Source organism: Lissotriton vulgaris, chromosome 3_2, assembly GCF_964263255.1.
Source record: "Lissotriton vulgaris chromosome 3_2, aLisVul1.2, whole genome shotgun sequence".
Taxonomy (NCBI): domain Eukaryota; kingdom Metazoa; phylum Chordata; class Amphibia; order Caudata; family Salamandridae; genus Lissotriton; species Lissotriton vulgaris.
Window position 1 is genome coordinate 309,840,186 of NC_141690.1, and position 26,222 is coordinate 309,866,407.

The 26,222-nt window shown below is 48.7% G+C and overlaps 1 protein-coding gene across 1 annotated transcript in view; it reads left to right on the plus strand.

Moving 5' to 3' along the window:
• Positions 1-26,222, plus strand: part of LOC147725764 (catenin alpha-2-like) — a 948,019-nt gene that overhangs the window by 804,195 nt on the left and 117,602 nt on the right. The window lies entirely within an intron of this gene.

Consider the following 26,222-nt stretch of genomic DNA (forward strand, 5'->3'; position numbering starts at 1 on the left):
CAGAATACTCTCACCCAGTCAAGAGATCAGGGCTAGATCCAACACCGTTTTTTAGCTCACTGCACCATCCCAGCTCAGAACCTGGCTATATGCAAATTAGTCTGTTCCGGTCCCAGTGCATGATGGGAACAGGGCAAACCAAACTACCAAGCCAATTCTTACACTGGGAAGGAAACAAGCTTCCGGGGACCGGTTTCTGGCATTTCAGCCGTCGTCGGCCCGGCTTGCTTGAATCCTGATGGTGCAATGAGCAAGGGACTCACATCTGAGTATATACCCTTCCACGCTTAGGGTGGACAAAATATTTAACAACAAGGGGTGGTGATGGACAGAGTTTCTGAATTAAGCAGAATACTCTCACCCAGTCAAGAGATCAGGGCTAGATCCAACACCGTTTTTTAGCTCACTGCACCATCCCAGCTCAGAACCTGGCTATATGCAAATTAGTCTGTTCCTGTCCCAGTGCATGATGGGAACAGGGCAAACCAAACTACCAAGCCAATTCTTACACTGGGAAGGAAACAAGCTTCCGGGGACTGGTTTCTGGCATTTCAGCCGTCGTCGGCCCGGCTTGCTTGAATCCTGATGGTGCAATGAGCAAGGGACTCACATCTGAGTATACCCTTCCATGCTTAGGGTGGACAAAATATTTAACAACAAGGGGTGGTGATGGACAGAGTTTATGAATTGAGCAGAATACTCTCACCCAGTCAAGAGATCAGGGCTAGATCCAACACCGTTTTTTAGCTCACTGCACCATCCCAGCTCAGAACCTGGCTATATGCAAATTAGTCTGTTCCTGTCCCAGTGCATGATGGGAACAGGGCAAACCAAACTACCAAGCCAATTCTTACACTGGGAAGGAAACAAGCTTCCGGGGACCGGTTTCTGGCATTTCAGCCGTCGTCGGCCTGGCTTGCTTGAATCCTGATGGTGCAATGAGCAAGGGACTCACATCTGAGTATACCCTTCCACGCTTAGGGTGGACAAAATATTTAACAACAAGGGGTGGTGATGGACAGAGTTTCTGAATTAAGCAGAATACTCTCACCCAGTCAAGAGATCAGGGCTAGATCCAACACCGTTTTTTAGCTCACTGCACCATCCCAGCTCAGAAGCTGGCTATATGCAAATTAGTCTGTTCCTGTCCCAGTGCATGATGGGAACAGGGCAAACCAAACTACCAAGCCAATTCTTACACTGGGAAGGAAACAAGCTTCCGGGGACCGGTTTCTGGCATTTCAGCCGTCGTCGGCCCGGCTTGCTTGAATCCTGATGGTGCAATGAGCAAGGGACTCACATCTGAGTATACCCTTCCACGCTTAGGGTGGACAAAATATTTAACAACAAGGGATGGTGATGGACAGAGTTTCTGAATTAAGCAGAATACTCTCACCCAGTCAAGAGATCAGGGCTAGATCCAACACCGTTTTTTAGCTCACTGCACCATCCCAGCTCAGAACCTGGCTATATGCAAATTAGTCTGTTCCTGTCCCAGTGCATGATGGGAACAGGGCAAACCAAACTACCAAGCCAATTCTTACACTGGGAAGGAAACAAGCTTCCGGGGACCGGTTTCTGGCATTTCAGCCGTCGTCGGCCCGGCTTGCTTGAATCCTGATGGTGCAATGAGCAAGGGACTCACATCTGAGTATACCCTTCCACGCTTAGGGTGGACAAAATATTTCACAACAAGGGGTGGTGATGGACAGAGTTTCTGAATTAAGCAGAATACTCTCACCCAGTCAAGAGATCAGGGCTAGATCCAACACCGTTTTTTAGCTCACTGCACCATCCCAGCTCAGAACCTGGCTATATGCAAATTAGTCTGTTCCTGTCCCAGTGCATGATGGGAACAGGGCAAACTAAACTACCAAGCCAATTCTTACACTGGGAAGGAAACAAGCTTCCAGGGACCGGTTTCTGGGAATTCAGCCGTCGTCGGCCCGGCTTGCTTGAATCCTGATTGTGCAATGAGCAAGGGACTCACATCTGAGTATACCCTTCCACGCTTAGGGTGGACAAAATATTTAACAACAAGGGGTGGTGATGGACAGAGTTTCTGAATTAAGCATAATACTCTCACCCAGTCAAGAGATCAGGGCTAGATTCAACACCGTTTTTTAGCTCACTGCACCATCCCAGCTCAGAACCTGGCTATATGCAAATTAGTCTGTTCCTGTCCCAGTGCATGATGGGAACAGGGCAAACCAAACTACCAAGCCAATTCTTACACTGGGAAGGAAACAAGCTTCCGGGGACCGGTTTCTGGCATTTCAGCCGTCGTCGGCCCGGCTTGCTTGAATCCTGATGGTGCAATGAGCAAGGGACTCACATCTGAGTATACCCTACCACGCTTAGGGTGGACAAAATATTTAACAACAAGGGGTGGTGATGGACAGAGTTTCTGAATTAAGCAGAATACTCTCACCCAGTCAAGAGATCAGGGCTAGATCCAACACCGTTTTTTAGCTCACTGCACCCTTCCAGCTCAGAACCTGGCTATATGCAAATTAGTCTGTTCCTGTCCCAGTGCATGATGGGAACAGGGCAAACCAAACTACCAAGCCAATTCTTACACTGGGAAGGAAACAAGCTTCCGTGGAACGGTTTCTGGCATTTCAGCCGTCGTCGGCCCGGCTTGCTTGAATCCTGATGGTGCAATGAGCAAGGGACTCACATCTGAGTATACCCTTCCACGCTTAGGGTGGACAAAATATTTCACAACAAGGGGTGGTGATGGACAGAGTTTCTGAATTAAGCAGAATACTCTCACCCAGTCAAGAGATCAGGGCTAGATCCAACACCGTTTTTTAGCTCACTGCACCATCCCAGCTCAGAACCTGGCTATATGCAAATTAGTCTGTTCCTGTCCCAGTGCATGATGGGAACAGGGCAAACTAAACTACCAAGCCAATTCTTACACTGGGAAGGAAACAAGCTTCCAGGGACCGGTTTCTGGGAATTCAGCCGTCGTCGGCCCGGCTTGCTTGAATCCTGATTGTGCAATGAGCAAGGGACTCACATCTGAGTATACCCTTCCACGCTTAGGGTGGACAAAATATTTAACAACAAGGGGTGGTGATGGACAGAGTTTCTGAATTAAGCATAATACTCTCACCCAGTCAAGAGATCAGGGCTAGATTCAACACCGTTTTTTAGCTCACTGCACCATCCCAGCTCAGAACCTGGCTATATGCAAATTAGTCTGTTCCTGTCCCAGTGCATGATGGGAACAGGGCAAACCAAACTACCAAGCCAATTCTTACACTGGGAAGGAAACAAGCTTCCGGGGACCGGTTTCTGGCATTTCAGCCGTCGTCGGCCCGGCTTGCTTGAATCCTGATGGTGCAATGAGCAAGGGACTCACATCTGAGTATACCCTACCACGCTTAGGGTGGACAAAATATTTAACAACAAGGGGTGGTGATGGACAGAGTTTCTGAATTAAGCAGAATACTCTCACCCAGTCAAGAGATCAGGGCTAGATCCAACACCGTTTTTTAGCTCACTGCACCATCCCAGCTCAGAACCTGGCTATATGCAAATTAGTCTGTTCCTGTCCCAGTGCATGATGGGAACAGGGCAAACCAAACTACCAAGCCAATTCTTACAGTGGGAAGGAAACAAGCTTCCGGGGACCGCTTTCTGGCATTTCAGCCGTCGTCGGCCCGGCTTGCTTGAATCCTGATGGTGCAATGAGCAAGGGACTCACATCTGAGTATACCCTTCCACGCTTAGGGTGGACAAAATATTTAACACCAAGGGGTGGTGATGGGCAGAGTTTCTGAATTAAGCAGAATACTCTCACCCAGTCAAGAGATCAGGGCTAGATCCAACACCGTTTTTTAGCTCACTGCACCATCCCAGCTCAGAACCTGGCTATATGCAAATTAGTCTGTTCCTGTCCCAGTGCATGAAGGGAACAGGGCAAACCAAACTACCAAGCCAATTCTTACACTGGGAAGGAAACAAGCTTCCGGGGACCGGTTTCTGGCATTTCAGCCGTCGTCGGCCCGGCTTGCTTGAATCCTGATGGTGCAATGAGCAAGGGACTCACATCTGAGTATACCCTTCCACGCTTAGGGTGGACAAAATATTTAACAACAAGGGGTGGTGATGGACAGAGTTTCTGAATTAGGCAGAATACTCTCACCCAGTCAAGAGATCAGGGCTAGATCCAACACCGTTTTTTAGCTCACTGCACCATCCCAGCTCAGAACCTGGCTATATGCAAATTAGTCTGTTCCGGTCCCAGTGCATGATGGGAACAGGGCAAACCAAACTACCAAGCCAATTCTTACACTGGGAAGGAAACAAGCTTCCGGGGACCGGTTTCTGGCATTTCAGCCGTCGTCGGCCCGGCTTGCTTGAATCCTGATGGTGCAATGAGCAAGGGACTCACATCTGAGTATATACCCTTCCACGCTTAGGGTGGACAAAATATTTAACAACAAGGGGTGGTGATGGACAGAGTTTCTGAATTAAGCAGAATACTCTCACCCAGTCAAGAGATCAGGGCTAGATCCAACACCGTTTTTTAGCTCACTGCACCATCCCAGCTCAGAACCTGGCTATATGCAAATTAGTCTGTTCCTGTCCCAGTGCATGATGGGAACAGGGCAAACCAAACTACCAAGCCAATTCTTACACTGGGAAGGAAACAAGCTTCCGGGGACTGGTTTCTGGCATTTCAGCCGTCGTCGGCCCGGCTTGCTTGAATCCTGATGGTGCAATGAGCAAGGGACTCACATCTGAGTATACCCTTCCATGCTTAGGGTGGACAAAATATTTAACAACAAGGGGTGGTGATGGACAGAGTTTATGAATTGAGCAGAATACTCTCACCCAGTCAAGAGATCAGGGCTAGATCCAACACCGTTTTTTAGCTCACTGCACCATCCCAGCTCAGAACCTGGCTATATGCAAATTAGTCTGTTCCTGTCCCAGTGCATGATGGGAACAGGGCAAACCAAACTACCAAGCCAATTCTTACACTGGGAAGGAAACAAGCTTCCGGGGACCGGTTTCTGGCATTTCAGCCGTCGTCGGCCTGGCTTGCTTGAATCCTGATGGTGCAATGAGCAAGGGACTCACATCTGAGTATACCCTTCCACGCTTAGGGTGGACAAAATATTTAACAACAAGGGGTGGTGATGGACAGAGTTTCTGAATTAAGCAGAATACTCTCACCCAGTCAAGAGATCAGGGCTAGATCCAACACCGTTTTTTAGCTCACTGCACCATCCCAGCTCAGAACCTGGCTATATGCAAATTAGTCTGTTCCTGTCCCAGTGCATGATGGGAACAGGGCAAACCAAACTACCAAGCCAATTCTTACACTGGGAAGGAAACAAGCTTCCGGGGACCGGTTTCTGGCATTTCAGCCGTCGTCGGCCCGGCTTGCTTGAATCCTGATGGTGCAATGAGCAAGGGACTCACATCTGAGTATACCCTTCCACGCTTAGGGTGGACAAAATATTTAACAACAAGGGATGGTGATGGACAGAGTTTCTGAATTAAGCAGAATACTCTCACCCAGTCAAGAGATCAGGGCTAGATCCAACACCGTTTTTTAGCTCACTGCACCATCCCAGCTCAGAACCTGGCTATATGCAAATTAGTCTGTTCCTGTCCCAGTGCATGATGGGAACAGGGCAAACCAAACTACCAAGCCAATTCTTACACTGGGAAGGAAACAAGCTTCCGGGGACCGGTTTCTGGCATTTCAGCCGTCGTCGGCCCGGCTTGCTTGAATCCTGATGGTGCAATGAGCAAGGGACTCACATCTGAGTATACCCTTCCACGCTTAGGGTGGACAAAATATTTCACAACAAGGGGTGGTGATGGACAGAGTTTCTGAATTAAGCAGAATACTCTCACCCAGTCAAGAGATCAGGGCTAGATCCAACACCGTTTTTTAGCTCACTGCACCATCCCAGCTCAGAACCTGGCTATATGCAAATTAGTCTGTTCCTGTCCCAGTGCATGATGGGAACAGGGCAAACTAAACTACCAAGCCAATTCTTACACTGGGAAGGAAACAAGCTTCCAGGGACCGGTTTCTGGGAATTCAGCCGTCGTCGGCCCGGCTTGCTTGAATCCTGATTGTGCAATGAGCAAGGGACTCACATCTGAGTATACCCTTCCACGCTTAGGGTGGACAAAATATTTAACAACAAGGGGTGGTGATGGACAGAGTTTCTGAATTAAGCATAATACTCTCACCCAGTCAAGAGATCAGGGCTAGATTCAACACCGTTTTTTAGCTCACTGCACCATCCCAGCTCAGAACCTGGCTATATGCAAATTAGTCTGTTCCTGTCCCAGTGCATGATGGGAACAGGGCAAACCAAACTACCAAGCCAATTCTTACACTGGGAAGGAAACAAGCTTCCGGGGACCGGTTTCTGGCATTTCAGCCGTCGTCGGCCCGGCTTGCTTGAATCCTGATGGTGCAATGAGCAAGGGACTCACATCTGAGTATACCCTACCACGCTTAGGGTGGACAAAATATTTAACAACAAGGGGTGGTGATGGACAGAGTTTCTGAATTAAGCAGAATACTCTCACCCAGTCAAGAGATCAGGGCTAGATCCAACACCGTTTTTTAGCTCACTGCACCATCCCAGCTCAGAACCTGGCTATATGCAAATTAGTCTGTTCCTGTCCCAGTGCATGATGGGAACAGGGCAAACCAAACTACCAAGCCAATTCTTACACTGGGAAGGAAACAAGCTTCCGGGGACCGGTTTCTGGCATTTCAGTCGTCGTCGGCCCGGCTTGCTTGAATCCTGATGGTGCAATGAGCAAGGGACTCACATCTGAGTATACCCTTCCATGCTTAGGGTTGACAAAATATTTAACAACAAGGGGTGGTGATGGACAGAGTTTCTGAATTAAGCAGAATACTCTCACCCAGTCAAGAGATCAGGGCTAGATCCAACACCGTTTTTTAGCTCACTGCACCATCCCAGCTCAGAACCTGGCTATATGCAAATTAGTCTGTTCCTGTCCCAGTGTATGATGGGAACAGGGCAAACCAAATTACCAAGCCAATTCTTACACTGGGAAGGAAACAAGCTTCCGGGGACCGGTTTCTGGCATTTCAGCCTTCGTCAGCCTGGCTTGCTTGAATCCTGATGGTGCAATGAGCAAGGGACTCACATCTGAGTATACCCTTCCACGCTTAGGGTGGACAAAATATTTAACAACAAGGGGTGGTGATGGACAGAGTTTCTGAATTAAGTAGAATACTCTCACCCAGTCAAGAGATCAGGGCTAGATCCAACACCGTTTTTTAGCTCACTGCACCATCCCAGCTCAGAACCTGGCTATATGCAAATTAGTCTGTTCCTGTCCCAGTGCATGATGGGAACAGGGCAAACCAAACTACCAAGCCAATTCTTACACTGGGAAGGAAACAAGCTTCCGGGGAACGGTTTCTGGCATTTCAGCCGTCGTCGGCCCGGCTTGCTTGAATCCTGATGGTGCAATGAGCAAGGGACTCACATCTGAGTATACCCTTCCACGCTTAGGGTGGACAAAATATTTCACAACAAGGGGTGGTGATGGACAGAGTTTCTGAATTAAGCAGAATACTCTCACCCAGTCAAGAGATCAGGGCTAGATCCAACACCGTTTTTTAGCTCACTGCACCATCCCAGCTCAGAACCTGGCTATATGCAAATTAGTCTGTTCCTGTCCCAGTGCATGATGGGAACAGGGCAAACCAAACTACCAAGCCAATTCTTACACTGGGAAGGAAACAAGCTTCCGGGGACCGGTTTCTGGCATTTCAGCCGTCGTCGGCCCGGCTTGCTTGAATCCTGATGGTGCAATGAGCAAGGGACTCACATCTGAGTATACCCTACCACGCTTAGGGTGGACAAAATATTTAACAACAAGGGGTGGTGATGGACAGAGTTTCTGAATTAAGCAGAATACTCTCACCCAGTCAAGAGATCAGGGCTAGATCCAACACCGTTTTTTAGCTCACTGCACCATCCCAGCTCAGAACCTGGCTATATGCAAATTAGTCTGTTCCTGTCCCAGTGCATGATGGGAACAGGGCAAACCAAACTACCAAGCCAATTCTTACACTGGGAAGGAAACAAGCTTCCGGGGACCGGTTTCTGGCATTTCAGCCGTCGTCGGCCCGGCTTGCTTGAATCCTGATGGTGCAATGAGCAAGGGACTCACATCTGAGTATACCCTTCCACGCTTAGGGTGGACAAAATATTTAACAACAAGGGGTGGTGATGGACAGAGTTTCTGAATTAAGCAGAATACTCTCACCCAGTCAAGAGATCAGGGCTAGATCCAACACCGTTTTTTAGCTCACTGCACCATCCCAGCTCAGAACCTGGCTATATGCAAATTAGTCTGTTCCTGTCCCAGTGCATGATGGGAACAGGGCAAACCAAACTACCAAGCCAATTCTAACACTGGGAAGGAAACAAGCTTCCGGGGACCGGTTTCTGGCATTTCAGCCGTCGTCGGCCCGGCTTGCTTGAATCCTGATGGTGCAATGAGCAAGGGACTCACATCTGAGTATACCCTTCCACGCTTAGGGTGGACAAAATATTTAACAACAAGGGGTGGTGATGGACAGAGTTTCTGAATTAAGCAGAATACTCTCACCCAGTCAAGAGATCAGGGCTAGATCCAACACCGTTTTTTAGCTCACTGCACCATCCCAGCTCAGAACCTGGCTATATGCAAATTAGTCTGTTCCTGTCCCAGTGCATGATGGGATCAGGGCAAACCAAACTACCAAGCCAATTCTTACACTGGGAAGGAAACAAGCTTCCGGGGACCGGTTTCTGGCATTTCAGCCGTCGTCGGCCCGGCTTGCTTGAATCCTGATGGTGCAATGAGCAAGGGACTCACATCTGAGTATACCCTTCCACGCTTAGGGTGGACAAAATATTTAACAACAAGGGGTGGTGATGGACAGAGTTTCTGAATTAAGCAGAATACTCTCACCCAGTCAAGAGATCAGGGCTAGATCCAACACCGTTTTTTAGCTCACTGCACCATCCCAGCTCAGAACCTGGCTATATGCAAATTAGTCTGTTCCTGTCCCAGTGCATGATGGGAACAGGGCAAACCAAACTACCAAGCCAATTCTTACACTGGGAAGGAAACAAGCTTCCGGGGACCGGTTTCTGGCATTTCAGCCGTCGTCGGCCCGGCTTGCTTGAATCCTGATGGTGCAATGAGCAAGGGACTCACATCTGAGTATACCCTTCCACGCTTAGGGTGGACAAAATATTTAACAACAAGGGGTGGTGATGGACAGAGTTTCTGAATTAAGCAGAGTACTCTCACCCTGTCAAGAGATCAGGGCTAGATCCAACACCGTTTTTTAGCTCACTGCACCATCCCAGCTCAGAACCTGGCTATATGCAAATTAGTCTGTTCCTGTCCCAGTGCATGATGGGATCAGGGCAAACCAAACTACCAAGCCAATTCTTACACTGGGAAGGAAACAAGCTTCCGGGGACCGGTTTCTGGCATTTCAGCCGTCGTCGGCCCGGCTTGCTTGAATCCTGATGGTGCAATGAGCAAGGGACTCACATCTGAGTATACCCTTCCACGCTTAGGGTGGACAAAATATTTAACAACAAGGGGTGGTGATGGACAGAGTTTCTGAATTAAGCAGAATACTCTCACCCAGTCAAGAGATCAGGGCTAGATCCAACACCGTTTTTTTAGCTCACTGCACCATCCCAGCTCAGAACCTGGCTATATGCAAATTAGTCTGTTCCTGTCCCAGTGCATGATGGAAACAGGGCAAACCAAACTACCAAGCCAATTCTTACACTGGGAAGGAAACAAGCTTCCGGGGACCGGTTTCTGGCATTTCAGCCGTCGTCGGCCTGGCTTGCTTGAATCCTGATGGTGCAATGAGCAAGGGACTCACATCTGAGTATACCCTTCCACGCTTAGGGTGGACAAAATATTTAACAACAAGGGGTGGTGATGGACAGAGTTTCTGAATTAAGCAGAATACTCTCACCCAGTCAAGAGATCAGGGCTAGATCCAACACCGTTTTTTAGCTCACTGCACCATCCCAGCTCAGAACCTGGCTATATGCAAATTAGTCTGTTCCTGTCCCAGTGCATGATGGGAACAGGGCAAACCAAACTACCAAGCCAATTCTTACACTGGGAAGGAAACAAGCTTCCGGGGACCGGTTTCTGGCATTTCAGCCGTCGTCGGCCCGGCTTGCTTGAATCCTGATGGTGCAATGAGCAAGGGACTCACATCTGAGTATACCCTTCCACGCTTAGGGTGGACAAAATATTTCACAACAAGGGGTGGTGATGGACAGAGTTTCTGAATTAAGCAGAATACTCTCACCCAGTCAAGAGATCAGGGCTAGATCCAACACCGTTTTTTAGCTCACTGCACCATCCCAGCTCAGAACCTGGCTATATGCAAATTAGTCTGTTCCTGTCCCAGTGCATGATGGGAACAGGGCAAACTAAACTACCAAGCCAATTCTTACACTGGGAAGGAAACAAGCTTCCGGGGACCGGTTTCTGGCAATTCAGCCGTCGTCGGCCCGGCTTGCTTGAATCCTGATTGTGCAATGAGCAAGGGACTCACATCTGGGTATACCCTTCCACGCTTAGGGTGGACAAAATATTTAACAACAAGGGGTGGTGATGGACAGAGTTTCTGAATTAAGCAGAATACTCTCACCCAGTCAAGAGATCAGGGCTAGATCCAACACCGTTTTTTAGCTCACTGCACCATCCCAGCTCAGAACCTGGCTATATGCAAATTAGTCTGTTCCTGTCCCAGTGCATGATGGGAACAGGGCAAACCAAACTACCAAGCCAATTCTTACACTGGGAAGGAAACAAGCTTCCGGGGACCGGTTTCTGGCATTTCAGCCGTCGTCGGCCCGGCTTGCTTGAATCCTGATGGTGCAATGAGCAAGGGACTCACATCTGAGTATACCCTTCCACGCTTAGGGTGGACAAAATATTTAACAACAAGGGGTGGTGATGGACAGAGTTTCTGAATTAAGCAGAATACTCTCACCCAGTCAAGAGATCAGGGCTAGATCCAACACCGTTTTTTAGCTCACTGCACCATCCCAGCTCAGAACCTGGCTATATGCAAATTAGTCTGTTCCTGTCCCAGTGCATGATGGGAACAGGGCAAACCAAACTACCAAGCCAATTCTAACACTGGGAAGGAAACAAGCTTCCGGGGACCGGTTTCTGGCATTTCAGCCGTCGTCGGCCCGGCTTGCTTGAATCCTGATGGTGCAATGAGCAAGGGACTCACATTTGAGTATACCCTTCCACGCTTAGGGTGGACAAAATATTTAACAACAAGGGGTGGTGATGGACAGAGTTTCTGAATTAAGCAGAATACTCTCACCCAGTCAAGAGATCAGGGCTAGATCCAACACCGTTTTTTAGCTCACTGCACCATCCCAGCTCAGAACCTGGCTATATGCAAATTAGTCTGTTCCTGTCCCAGTGCATGATGGAAACAGGGCAAACCAAACTACCAAGCCAATTCTTACACTGGGAAGGAAACAAGCTTCCGGGGACGGGTTTCTGGCATTTCAGCCGTCGTCCGCCCGGCTTGCTTGAATCCTGATGGTGCAATGAGCAAGGGACTCACATCTGAGTATACCCTTCCATGCTTAGGGTGGACAAAATATTTAACAACAAGGGGTGGTGATGGACAGAGTTTCTGAATTAAGCAGAATACTCTCACCCAGTCAAGAGATCAGGGCTAGATCCAACACCGTTTTTTAGCTCACTGCACCATCCCAGCTCAGAACCTGGCTATATGCAAATTAGTCTGTTCCTGTCCCAGTGCATGATGGGAACAGGGCAAACCAAACTACCAAGCCAATTCTAACACTGGGAAGGAAACAAGCTTCCGGGGACCGGTTTCTGGCATTTCAGCCGTCGTCGGCCCGGCTTGCTTGAATCCTGATGGTGCAATGAGCAAGGGACTCACATCTGAGTATACCCTTCCACGCTTAGGGTGGACAAAATATTTAACAACAAGGGGTGGTGATGGACAGAGTTTCTGAATTAAGCAGAATACTCTCACCCAGTCAAGAGATCAGGGCTAGATCCAACACCGTTTTTTAGCTCACTGCACCATCCCAGCTCAGAACCTGGCTATATGCAAATTAGTCTGTTCCTGTCCCAGTGCATGATGGGAACAGGGCAAACCAAACTACCAAGCCAATTCTTACACTGGGAAGGAAACAAGCTTCCGGGGACCGGTTTCTGGCATTTCAGCCGTCGTCGGCCCGGCTTGCTTGAATCCTGATGGTGCAATGAGCAAGGGACTCACATCTGAGTATACCCTTCCACGCTTAGGGTGGACAAAATATTTAACAACAAGGGGTGGTGATGGACAGAGTTTCTGAATTAAGCAGAATACTCTCACCCAGTCAAGAGATCAGGGCTAGATCCAACACCGTTTTTTAGCTCACTGCACCATCCCAGCTCAGAACCTGGCTATATGCAAATGAGTCTGTTCCTGTCCCAGTGCATGATGGGAACAGGGCAAACCAAACTACCAAGCCAATTCTTACACTGGGAAGGAAACAAGCTTCCGGGGACCGGTGTCTGGCATTTCAGCCGTCGTCGGCCCGGCTTGCTTGAATCCTGATGGTGCAATGAGCAAGGGACTCACATCTGAGTATACCCTTCCACGCTTAGGGTGGACAAAATATTTAACAACAAGGGGTGGTGATGGACAGAGTTTCTGAATTAAGCAGAATACTCTCACCCAGTCAAGAGATCAGGGCTAGATCCAACACCGTTTTTTAGCTCACTGCACCATCCCAGCTCAGAACCTGGCTATATCCAAATTAGTCTGTTCCTGTCCCAGTGCATGATGGGAACAGGGCAAACCAAACTACCAAGCCAATTCTTACACTGGGAAGGAAACAAGCTTCCGGGGACCGGTTTCTGGCATTTCAGCCGTCGTCGGCCCGGCTTGCTTGAATCCTGATGGTGCAATGAGCAAGGGACTCACATCTGAGTATACCCTTCCACGCTTAGGGTGGACAAAATATTTAACAACAAGGGGTGGTGATGGACAGAGTTTCTGAATTAAGCAGAATACTCTCACCCAGTCAAGAGATCAGGGCTAGATCCAACACCGTTTTTTAGCTCACTGCACCATCCCAGCTCAGAACCTGGCTGTATGCAAATTAGTCTGTTCCTGTCCCAGTGCATGATGGGAACAGGGCAAACCAAACTACCAAGCCAATTCTTACACTGGGAAGGAAACAAGCTTCCGGGGACCGGTTTCTGGCATTTCAGCCGTCGTCGGCCCGGCTTGCTTGAATCCTGATGGTGCAATGAGCAAGGGACTCACTTCTGAGTATACCCTTCCACGCTTAGGGTGGACAAAATATTTAACAACAAGGGGTGGTGATGGACAGAGTTTCTGAATTAAGCAGAATACTCTCACCCAGTCAAGAGATCAGGGCTAGATCCAACACCGTTTTTAGCTCACTGCACCATCCCAGCTCAGAACCTGGCTATATGCAAATTAGTCTGTTCCTGTCCCAGTGCATGATGGGAACAGGGCAAACCAGACTACCAAGCCAATTCTTACACTGGGAAGGAAACAAGCTTCCGGGGACCGGTTTCTGGCATTTCAGCCGTCGTCGGCCCGGCTTGCTTGAATCTTGATGGTGCAATGAGCAAGGGACTCACATCTGAGTATACCCTTCCACGCTTAGGGTGGACAAAATATTTAACAACAAGGGGTGGTGATGGACAGAGTTTCTGAATTAAGCAGAATACTCTCATCCAGTCAAGAGATCAGGGCTAGATCCAACACCGTTTTTTAGCTCACTGCACCATCCCAGCTCAGAACCTGGCTATATGCAAATTAGTCTGTTCCTGTCCCAGTGCATGATGGGAACAGGGCAAACCAAATTACCAAGCCAATTCTTACACTGGGAAGGAAACAAGCTTCCGGGGACCGGTTTCTGGCCTTTCAGCCGTCGTCGGCCCGACTTGCTTGAATCCTGATGGTGCAATGAGCAAGGGACTCACATCTGAGTATACCCTTCCACGCTTAGGGTGGACAAAATATTTAACAACAAGGGGTGGTGATGGACAGAGTTTCTGAATTAAGCAAAATACTCTCACCCAGTCAAGAGATCAGGGCTAGATCCAACACCGTTTTTTAGCTCACTGCACCATCCCAGCTCAGAACCTGGCTGTATGCAAATTAGTCTGTTCCTGTCCCAGTGCATGATGGGAACAGGGCAAACCAAACTATCAAGCCAATTCTTACACTGGGAAGGAAACAAGCTTCCGGGGACCGGTTTCTGGCATTTCAGCCGTCGTCGGCCCGGCTTGCTTGAATCCTGATGGTGCAATGAGCAAGGGACTCACATCTGAGTATACCCTTCCATGCTTAGGGTGGACAAAATATTTAACAACAAGGGGTGGTGATGGACAGAGTTTCTGAATTAAGCAGAATACTCTCACCCAGTTAAGAGAACAGGGCTAGATCCAACACCGTTTTTTAGCTCACTGCACCATCCCAGCTCAGAACCTGGCTATATGCAAATTAGTCTGTTCCTGTCCCAGTGCATGATGGGAACAGGGCAAACCAAACTACCAAGCCAATTCTAACACTGGGAAGGAAACAAGCTTCCGGGGACCGGTTTCTGGCATTTCAGCCGTCGTCGGCCCGGCTTGCTTGAATCCTGATGGTGCAATGAGCAAGGGACTCACATCTGAGTATACCCTTCCACGCTTAGGGTGGACAAAATATTTAACAACAAGGGGTGGTGATGGACAGAGTTTCTGAATTAAGCAGAATACTCTCACCCAGTCAAGAGATCAGGGCTAGATCCAACACCGTTTTTTAGCTCACTGCACCATCCCAGCTCAGAACCTGGCTGTATGCAAATTAGTCTGTTCCTGTCCCAGTGCATGATGGGAACAGGGCAAACCAAACTACCAAGCCAATTCTTACACTGGGAAGGAAACAAGCTTCCGGGGACCGGTTTCTGGCATTTCAGCCGTCGTCGGCCCGGCTTGCTTGAATCCTGATGGTGCAATGAGCAAGGAACTCACTTCTGAGTATACCCTTCCACGCTTAGGGTGGACAAAATATTTAACAACAAGGGGTGGTGATGGACAGAGTTTCTGAATTAAGCAGAATACTCTCACCCAGTCAAGAGATCAGGGCTAGATCCGACACCGTTTTTTAGCTCACTGCACCATCCCAGCTCAGAACCTGGCTATATGCAAATTAGTCTGTTCCTTTCCCAGTGCATGATGGGAACAGGGCAAACCAAACTACCAAGCCAATTCTTACACTGGGAAGGAAACAAGCTTCCGGGGACCGGTTTCTGGCATTTCAGCCGTCGTCGGCCCGGCTTGCTTGAATCCTGATGGTGCAATGAGCAAGGGACTCACATCTGAGTATACCCTTCCACGCTTAGGGTGGACAAAATATTTAACAACAAGGGGTGGTGATGGACAGAGTTTCTGAATTAAGCAGAATACTCTCACCCAGTCAAGAGATCAGGGCTAGATCCAACACCGTTTTTTAGCTCACTGCACCATCCCAGCTCAGAACCTGGCTATATGCAAATTAGTCTGTTCCTGTCCCAGTGCATGATGGGAACAGGGCAAACCAAACTACCAAGCCAATTCTTACACTGGGAAGGAAACAAGCTTCCGGGGACCGGTTTCTGGCATTTCAGCCGTCGTCGGCCCGGCTTGCTTGAATCCTGATGGTGCATTGAGCAAGGGACTCACATCTGAGTATACCCTTCCACGCTTAGGGTGGACAAAATATTTAACAACAAGGGGTGGTGATGGACAGAGTTTCTGAATTAAGCAGAATACTCTCACCCAGTCAAGAGATCAGGGCTAGATCCAACACCGTTTTTTTAGCTCACTGCACCATCCCAGCTCAGAACCTGGCTATATGCAAATTAGTCTGTTCCTGTCCCAGTGCATGATGGGAACAGGGCAAACCAAACTACCAAGCCAATTCTTACACTGGGAAGGAAACAAGCTTCCGGGGACCGGTTTCTGGCATTTCAGCCGTCGTCGGCCTGGCTTGCTTGAATCCTGATGGTGCAATGAGCAAGGGACTCACATCTGAGTATACCCTTCCACGCTTAGGGTGGACAAAATATTTAACAACAAGGGGTGGTGATGGACAGAGTTTCTGAATTAAGCAGAATACTCTCACCCAGTCAAGAGATCAGGGCTAGATCCAACACCGTTTTTTAGCTCACTGCACCATCCCAGCTCAGAACCTGGCTATATGCAAATTAGTCTGTTCCTGTCCCAGTGCATGATGGGAACAGGGCAAACTAAACTACCAAGCCAATTCTTACACTGGGAAGGAAACAAGCTTCCGGGGACCGGTTTCTGGCAATTCAGCCGTCGTCGGCCTGGCTTGCTTGAATCCTGATGGTGCAATGAGCAAGGGACTCACATCTGAGTATACCCTTCCACGCTTAGGGTGGACAAAATATTTAACAACAAGGGGTGGTGATGGACAGAGTTTCTGAATTAAGCAGAATACTCTCACCCAGTCAAGAGATCAGGGCTAGATCCAACACCGTTTTTTAGCTCACTGCACCATCCCAGCTCAGAACCTGGCTATATGCAAATTAGTCTGTTCCTGTCCCAGTGCATGATGGGAACAGGGCAAACTAAACTACCAAGCCAATTCTTACACTGGGAAAGAAACAAGCTTCCGGGGACCGGTTTCTGGCAATTCAGCCGTCGTCGGCCCGGCTTGCTTGAATCCTGATTGTGCAATGAGCAAGGGACTCACATCTGAGTATACCCTTCCACGCTTAGGGTGGACAAAATATTTAACAACAAGGGGTGGTGATGGACAGAGTTTCTGAATTAAGCAGAATACTCTCACCCAGTCAAGAGATCAGGGCTAGATCCAACACCGTTTTTTAGCTCACTGCACCATCCCAGCTCAGAACCTGGCTATATGCAAATTAGTCTGTCCCCGTCCCAGTGCATGATGGGAACAGGGCAAACCAAACTACCAAGCCAATTCTTACACTTGGAAGGAAACAAGCTTCCGGGGACCGGTTTCTGGCATTTCAGACGTCGTCGGCCCGGCTTGCTTGAATCCTGATGGTGCAATGAGCAAGGGACTCACATCTGAGTATACCCTTCCACGCTTAGGGTGGACAAAATATTTAACAACAAGGGGTGGTGATGGACAGAGTTTCTGAATTAAGCAGAATACTCTCACCCAGTCAAGAGATCAGGGCTAGATCCAACACCGTTTTTTAGCTCACTGCACCATCCCAGCTCAGAACCTGGCTATATGCAAATTAGTCTGTTCCTGTCCCAGTGCATGATGGGAACAGGGCAAACCAAACTACCAAGCCAATTCTTACACTGGGAAGGAAACAAGCTTCCGGGGACCGGTTTCTGGCATTTCAGCCGTCGTCGGCCCGGCTTGCTTGAATCCTGATGGTGCAATGAGCAAGGGACTCACATCTGAGTATACCCTTCCATGCTTAGGGTGGACAAAATATTTAACAACAAGGGGTGGTGATGGACAGAGTTTCTGAATTAAGCAGAATACTCTCACCCAGTCAAGAGATCAGGGCTAGATCCAACACCGTTTTTTAGCTCACTGCACCATCCCAGCTCAGAACCTGGCTATATGCAAATTAGTCTGTTCCTGTCCCAGTGCATGATGGGAACAGGGCAAACCAAACTACCAAGCCAATTCTTACACTGGGAAGGAAACAAGCTTCCGGGGACCGGTTTCTGGCATTTCAGCCGTCGTCGGCCCGGCTTGCTTGAATCCTGATGGTGCAATGAGCAAGGGACTCACATCTGAGTATACCCTTCCACGCTTAGGGTGGACAAAATATTTAACAACAAGGGGTGGTGATGGACAGAGTTTCTGAATTAAGCAGAATACTCTCACCCAGTCAAGAGATCAGGGCTAGATCCAACACCGTTTTTTAGCTCACTGCACCATCCCAGCTCAGAACCTGGCTATATGCAAATTAGTCTGTTCCTGTCCCAGTGCATGATGGGAACAGGGCAAACCAAACTACCAAGCCAATTCTTACACTGGGAAGGAAACAAGCTTCCGGGGACGGGTTTCTGGCATTTCAGCCGTCGTCGGCCCGGCTTGCTTGAATCCTGATGGTGCAATGACCAAGGGACTCACATCTGAGTATACCCTTCCATGCTTAGGGTGGACAAAATATTTAACAACAAGGGGTGGTGATGGACAGAGTTTCTGAATTAAGCAGAATACTCTCACCCAGTCAAGAGATCAGGGCTAGATCCAACACCGTTTTTTAGCTCACTGCACCATCCCAGCTCAGAACCTGGCTATATGCAAATTAGTCTGTTCCTGTCCCAGTGCATGATGGGAACAGGGCAAACCAAACTACCAAGCCAATTCTAACACTGGGAAGGAAACAAGCTTCCGGGGACCGGTTTCTGGCATTTCAGCCGTCGTCGGCCCGGCTTGCTTGAATCCTGATGGTGCAATGAGCAAGGGACTCACATCTGAGTATACCCTTCCACGCTTAGGGTGGACAAAATATTTAACAACAAGGGGTGGTGATGGACAGAGTTTCTGAATTAGGCAGAATACTCTCACCCAGTCAAGAGATCAGGGCTAGATCCAACAACGTTTTTTAGCTCACTGCACCATCCCAGCTCAGAACCTGGCTGTATGCAAATTAGTCTGTTCCTGTCCCAGTGCATGATGGGAACAGGGCAAACCAAACTACCAAGCCAATTCTTACACTGGGAAGGAAACAAGCTTCCGGGGACCGGTTTCTGGCATTTCAGCAGTCGTCGGCCTGGCTTGCTTGAATCCTGATGGTGCAATGAGCAAGGGACTCACATCTGAGTATACCCTTCCACGCTTAGGGTGGACAAAATATTTAACAACAAGGGGTGGTGATGGACAGAGTTTCTGAATTAAGCAGAATACTCTCACCCAGTCAAGAGATCAGGGCTAGATCCAACACCGTTTTTTAGCTCACTGCACCATCCCAGCTCAGAACCTGGCTATATGCAAATTAGTCTGTTCCTGTCCCAGTGCATGATGGGAACAGGGCAAACCAAACTACCAAGCCAATTCTTACACTGGGAAGGAAACAAGCTTCCGGGGACCGGTTTCTGGCATTTCAGCCGTCGTCGGCCCGGCTTGCTTGAATCCTGATGGTGCAATGAGCAAGGGACTCACATCTGAGTATACCCTTCCACGCTTAGGGTGGACAAAATATTTAACAACAAGGGGTGGTGATGAACAGAGTTTCTGAATTAAGCAGAATACTCTCACCCAGTCAAGAGATCAGGGCTAGATCCAACACCGTTTTTTAGCTCACTGCACCATCCCAGCTCAGAACCTGGCTGTATGCAAATTAGTCTGTTCCTGTCCCAGTGCATGATGGGAATAGGGCAAACCAAACTACCAAGCCAATTCTTACACTGGGAAGGAAACAAGCTTCCGGGGACCGGTTTCTGGCATTTCAGCCGTCGTCGGCCCGGCTTGCTTGAATCCTGATGGTGCAATGAGCAAGGGACTCACTTCTGAGTATACCCTTCCACGCTTAGGGTGGACAAAATATTTAACAACAAGGGGTGGTGATGGACAGAGTTTCTGAATTAAGCAGAATACTCTCACCCAGTCAAGAGATCAGGGCTAGATCCAACACCGTTTTTAGCTCACTGCACCATCCCAGCTCAGAACCTGGCTATATGCAAATTAGTCTGTTCCTGTCCCAGTGCATGATGGGAACAGGGCAAACCAGACTACCAAGCCAATTCTTACACTGGGAAGGAAACAAGCTTCCGGGGACCGGTTTCTGGCATTTCAGCCGTCGTCGGCCCGGCTTGCTTGAATCTTGATGGTGCAATGAGCAAGGGACTCACATCTGAGTATACCCTTCCACGCTTAGGGTGGACAAAATATTTAACAACAAGGGGTGGTGATGGACAGAGTTTCTGAATTAAGCAGAATACTCTCACCCAGTCAAGAGATCAGGGCTAGATCCAACACCGTTTTTTAGCTCACTGCACCATCCCAGCTCAGAACCTGGCTATATGCAAATTAGTCTGTTCCTGTCCCAGTGCATGATGGGAACAGGGCAAACCAAATTACCAAGCCAATTCTTACACTGGGAACGAAACAAGCTTCCGGGGACCGGTTTCTGGCATTTCAGCCGTCGTCGGCCCGGCTTGCTTGAATCCTGATGGTGCAATGAGCAAGGGACTCACATCTGAGTATACCCTTCCACGCTTAGGGTGGACAAAATATTTAACAACAAGGGGTGGTGATGGACAGAGTTTCTGAATTAAGCAGAATACTCTCACCCAGTCAAGAGATCAGGGCTAGATCCAACACCGTTTTTTAGCTCACTGCACCATCCCAGCTCAGAACCTGGCTATATGCAAATTAGTCTGTTCCTGTCCCAGTGCATGATGGGAACAGGGCAAACCAAACTACCAAGCCAATTCTAACACTGGGAAGGAAACAAGCTTCCGGGGACCGGTTTCTGGCATTTCAGCCGTCGTCGACCCGGCTTGCTTGAATCCTGATGGTGCAATGAGCAAGGGACTCACATCTGAGTATACCCTTCCACGCTTAGGGTGGACAAAATATTTAACAACAAGGGGTGGTGATGGACAGAGTTTCTGAATTAAGCAGAATACTCTCACCCAGTCAAGAGATCAGGGCTAGATCCAACACCGTTTTTTAGCTCACTGCACCATCCCAGCTCAGAACCTGGCTGTATGCAAATTAGTCTGTTCCTGTCCCAGTGCATGATGGGAACAGGGCAAACCAAACTACCAAGCCAATTCTTACACTGGGAAGGAAACAAGCTTCCGGGGACCGGTTTCTGGCATTTCAGCCGTCGTCGGCCTGGTTTGCTTGAATCCTGATGGTGCAATGAGCAAGGGACTCACATCTGAGTATACCCTTCCACGCTTAGGGTGGACAAAATATTTAACAACAAGGGGTGGTGATGGACAGAGTTTCTGAATTAAGCAGAATACTCTCACCCAGTCAAGAGATCAGGGCTAGATCCAACACCGTTTTTTAGCTCACTGCACCATCCCAGCTCAGAACCTGGCTATATGCAAATTAGTCTGTTCCTGTCCCAGTGCATGATGGGAACAGGGCAAACCAAACTACCAAGCCAATTCTTACACTGGGAAGGAAACAAGCTTCTGGGGACCGGTTTCTGGCATTTCAGCCGTCGTCGGCCCGGCTTGCTTGAATCCTGATGGTGCAATGAGCAAGGGACTCACATCTGAGTATACCCTTCCACGCTTAGGGTGGACAAAATATTTAACAACAAGGGGTGGTGATGGACAGAGTTTCTGAATTAAGCAGAATACTCTCACCCAGTCAAGAGATCAGGGCTAGATCCAACACCGTTTTTTAGCTCACTGCACCATCCCAGCTCAGAACCTGGCTGTATGCAAATTAGTCTGTTCCTGTCCCAGTGCATGATGGGAACAGGGCAAACCAAACTACCAAGCCAATTCTTACACTGGGAAGGAAACAAGCTTCCGGGGACCGGTTTCTGGCATTTCAGCCGTCGTCGGCCCGGCTTGCTTGAATCCTGATGGTGCAATGAGCAAGGGACTCACTTCTGAGTATACCCTTCCACGCTTAGGGTGGACAAAATATTTAACAACAAGGGGTGGTGATGGACAGAGTTTCTGAATTAAGCAGAATACTCTCACCCAGTCAAGAGATCAGGGCTAGATCCAACACCGTTTTTTAGCTCACTGCACCATCCCAGCTCAGAACCTGGCTATATGCAAATTAGTCTGTTCCTGTCCCAGTGCATGATGGGAACAGGGCAAACCAAACTACCAAGCCAATTCTTACACTGGGAAGGAAACAAGCTTCCGGGGACCAGTTTCTGGCATTTCAGCCGTCGTCGGCCCGGCTTGCTTGAATCCTGATGGTGCAATGAGCATGGGACTCATATCTGAGTATACCCTTCCACGCTTAGGGTGGACCAAATATTTAACAACAAGGGGTGGTGATGGACAGAGTTTCTGAATTAAGCAGAATACTCTCAGAATACTTAGTCTGCCCGGTTCCCATGATGCACTGGGCCAGGGACAGACTGATTTGCATATAGCCAGGTTCTGAGCTGGGATGGTGCAGTGAGATAAATAACGGTGATGGATAAAGCCCTGATCTTTGGACTGGGTAAGAGTGGTCTGCTTAATTCAGACACTCTGTTCATCACCACCCCCTTTTCTGAATCGTTTTTGGCCACTATAGGTGTGGCAGGGTATACTCAGACATGAGTCCCTTTCTCACTGCACCATCAGGATTCAAGCAAGCCGGGCCGAAGACGGCTGAAATGCCAGACACCTGTCCCCGGTAGCTTGTCTCCTTTCTGGTGAAGAATTGGCTTGGTAGTTTAGTCTGCCCTGTTCCCATGATGCACTGGGCCAGGGATAGACTGATTTGCATATAGCCAGGTTCTGAGCTGGGATGGTGCAGTGAGATAAATAACGGTGATGGATCAAGCCCTGATCTTTGGACTGGGTAAGAGTGGTCTGCTTAATTCAGACACTCTGTTCATCACCACCCCCTTTTCTGAATCGTTTTTGGCCACTATAGGTGTGGCAGGGTATACTCAGACATGAGTCCCTTTCTCACTGCACCATCAGGATTCAAGCAAGCCGGGCCGAAGACGGCTGAAATGCCAGAAACCGGTCCCCGGTAGCTTGTCTCCTTTCTGGTGAAGAATTGGCTTGGTAGTTTAGTCTGCCCTGTTCCCATGATGCACTGGGCCAGGGACAGACTGATTTGCATATAGCCAGGTTCTGAGCTGGGATGGTGCAGTGAGATAAATAACGGTGTTGGATCAAGCCCTGATCTTTGGACTGGGTAAGAGTGGTCTGCTTAATTCAGACACTCTGTTCATCACCACCCCCTTTTCTGAATCGGTTTTGGCCACTATAGGTGTGGCAGGGTATACTCAGACATGAGTCCCTTTCTCACTGCACCATCAGGATTCAAGCAAGCCGGGCCGAAGACGCCTGAAATGCCAGAAACCAGTCCCCGGTAGCTTGTCTCCTTTCCGGTGAAGAATTGGCTTGGTAGTTTAGTCTGCCCTGTTCCCATGATGCACTGGGCCAGGGACAGACTGATTTGCATATAGCCAGGTTCTGAGCTGGGATGGTGCAGTGAGATAAATAACGGTGATGGATCAAGCCCTGATCTTTGGACTGGGTAAGAGTGGTCTGCTTAATTCAGACACTCTGTTCATCACCACCCCCTTTTCTGAATCGTTTTTGGCCACTATAGGTGTGGCAGGGTATACTCAGACATGAGTCCCTTTCTCACTGCACCATCAGGATTCAAGCAAGCCGGGCCGAAGACGGCTGAAATGCCAGAAACCGGTCCCCGGTAGCTTGTCTCCTTTCTGGTGAAGAATTGGCTTGGTAGTTTAGTCTGCCCTGTTCCCATGATGCACTGGGCCAGGGACAGACTGATTTGCATATAGCCAGGTTCTGAGCTGGGATGGTGCAGTGAGATAAATAACGGTGATGGATCAAGCCCTGATCTTTGGACTGGGTAAGAGTGGTCTGCTTAATTCAGACACTCTGTTCATCACCACCCCCTTTTCTGAATAGTTTTTGGCCACTATAGGTGTGGCAGGGTATACTCAGACATGAGTCCCTTTCTCACTGCACCATCAGGATTCAAGCAAGCCGGGCCGAAGACGGCTGAAATGCCAGAAACCGGTCCCCGGTAGCTTGTCTCCTTTCTGGTGAAGAATTGGCTTGGTAGTTTAGTCTGCCCTGTTCCCATGATGCACTGGGCCAGGGACAGACTGATTTGCATATAGCCAGGTTCTGAGCTGGGATGGTGCAGTGAGATAAATAACGGTGATGGATCAAGCCCTGATCTTTGGACTGGGTAAGAGTGGTCTGCTTAATTCAGACACTCTGTTCATCACCACCCCCTTTTCTGAATCGTTTTTGGCCACTATAGGTGTGGCAGGGTATACTCAGACATGAGTCCCTTTCTCACTGCACCATCAGGATTCAAGCAAGCCGGGCCGAAGACGGCTGAAATGCCAGAAACCGGTCCCCGGTAGCTTGTCTCCTTTCTGGTGAAGAATTGGCTTGGTAGTTTAGTCTGCCCTGTTCCCATGATGCACTGGGCCAGGGACAGACTGATTTGCATATAGCCAGGTTCTGAGCTGGGATGGTGCAGTGAGATAAATAACGGTGATGGATCAAGCCCTGATCTTTGGACTGGGTAAGAGTGGTCTGCTTAATTCAGACACTCTGTTCATCACCACCCCCTTTTCTGAATCGTTTTTGGCCACTATAGGTGTGGCAGGGTATACTCAGACATGAGTCCCTTTCTCACTGCACCATCAGGATTCAAGCAAGCCGGGCCGAAGACGGCTGAAATGCCAGAAACCGGTCCCCGGTAGCTTGTCTCCTTTCTGGTGAAGAATTGGCTTGGTAGTTTAGTCTGCCCTGTTCCCATGATGCACTGGGCCAGGGACAGACTGATTTGCATATAGCCATGTTCTGAGCTGGGATGGTGCAGTGAGATAAATAACGGTGATGGATCAAGCCCTGATCTTTGGACTGGGTAAGAGTGGTCTGCTTAATTCAGACACTCTGTTCATCACCACCCCCTTTCCTAATGAAGATCGCAGGCAGGATCATTCTTAACCGCATGCAGGATTGGCTGGAGGAACAGGAAATCATTTCTGACTTCCAGTATGGTTTTAGGTCAAGTAAAGGGACGATTGAGCAGGGACTTAATTTAGCCATTATTACAGCCAAGTATATCCATTGAAAAAAAAATCTGTACATAACATATGTGGACCTAAGTTCTGCATTCGACTGCGTTGACCATGGAACGCTCTGGCAAACATTAATGAACATTGGCCTGGACAATCAAATACTCATTTTTATCAAGGAACTGTATCATGGGGCTGGTGCTTGTGTCAGATTTGGCAGAAAGGGTGAGTGCTCCGGCATGTTCCGGATCCACAGAGGAGTAAGACAGGGGTGCATTCTTGCACCTCTGCTCTTTATGCTCTATATAAATAAGGTCGGATCAATCTTGAGTGAAGTCTACTATGACTATCCTACAGCAAACGGAACACCCATCCCTATACTGCTCTACGCAGACGATGCGGCGATTATGTCACAAACGAGGATGTGCCTACAAAAGGCGGTGTCTAAATTCTCAGAGTACATGAAAACTAGAAGTCTCCATGTGAATGTTTCCAAAACGTACACAATGTCGTGCGGACCTAAGACCCGAAGAACACCTTACCCAATAACCCTGGATGGCTGAGGGGTTGAACTTACTGACAGATTTTGCTACCTTGGAGTCCATTTTGAGAGGAAGGGCTCCTGGAAACATGCTGTGGTTACACGGACGCTAGCTTTTACAAAGGCTACCGGAGCCCTGATGGACTTTACCAAAAGACTAGGGGGGAGGCCAGTTAAAGAACTGCTCCATATCTTCAAGGCTAAATGCATTTCCACAGCGAGATATGGGGCTGGGCTCTGGGGGATAGAGCAGGTGGAAAGTATCCAACGCGTCGAGAATCGTTTCCTGCGCTATCTATTGGCCACCCCCAAGAGCACGGCAACTAATGTGACACACATGGAAGTAGCCTTGCCATACGTCACAGACATTATTAAGTTATCACCAATATTGCTATGGCATGGGTAAATCCAGAGACCCCTCTAAACAGAAAAATCATAACGGACTGCCTAGCAAAGGATGGAGCCACTAACATTAAATGGTTCTCTTATGTTAAAGCCCTGTTGGATGAAACTGGCCTCCCCGAATTCTTTATTAATCCAGATAGCATGGCAAACATCTCAAGATCTGGTCTCAAAAAACATTTGTTGGCACATCTAGAGAGCAAAAGATGGCAGGAACAGAAACATAAGAAGACGGTCATGGCCCACGATTTGGTTACTCTCAATAAGGGGGTTCAGCTATACCTCTTGATCGAACAGCCCCCTTTTACTCGTATGCTATTGACTCGTTTTAGGTTAGAAACCTTTTACAGGTTAATAACCTTCCCACAGTGTAATGACTGGCGTAAAGAGAAGCCACTTTGCCCTTGTGACAATGTCTCTTACCAGTCTAATATTCACTGTATTTTCTTTTGCACTTTTTATAGTAAGCCGAGGCAAAA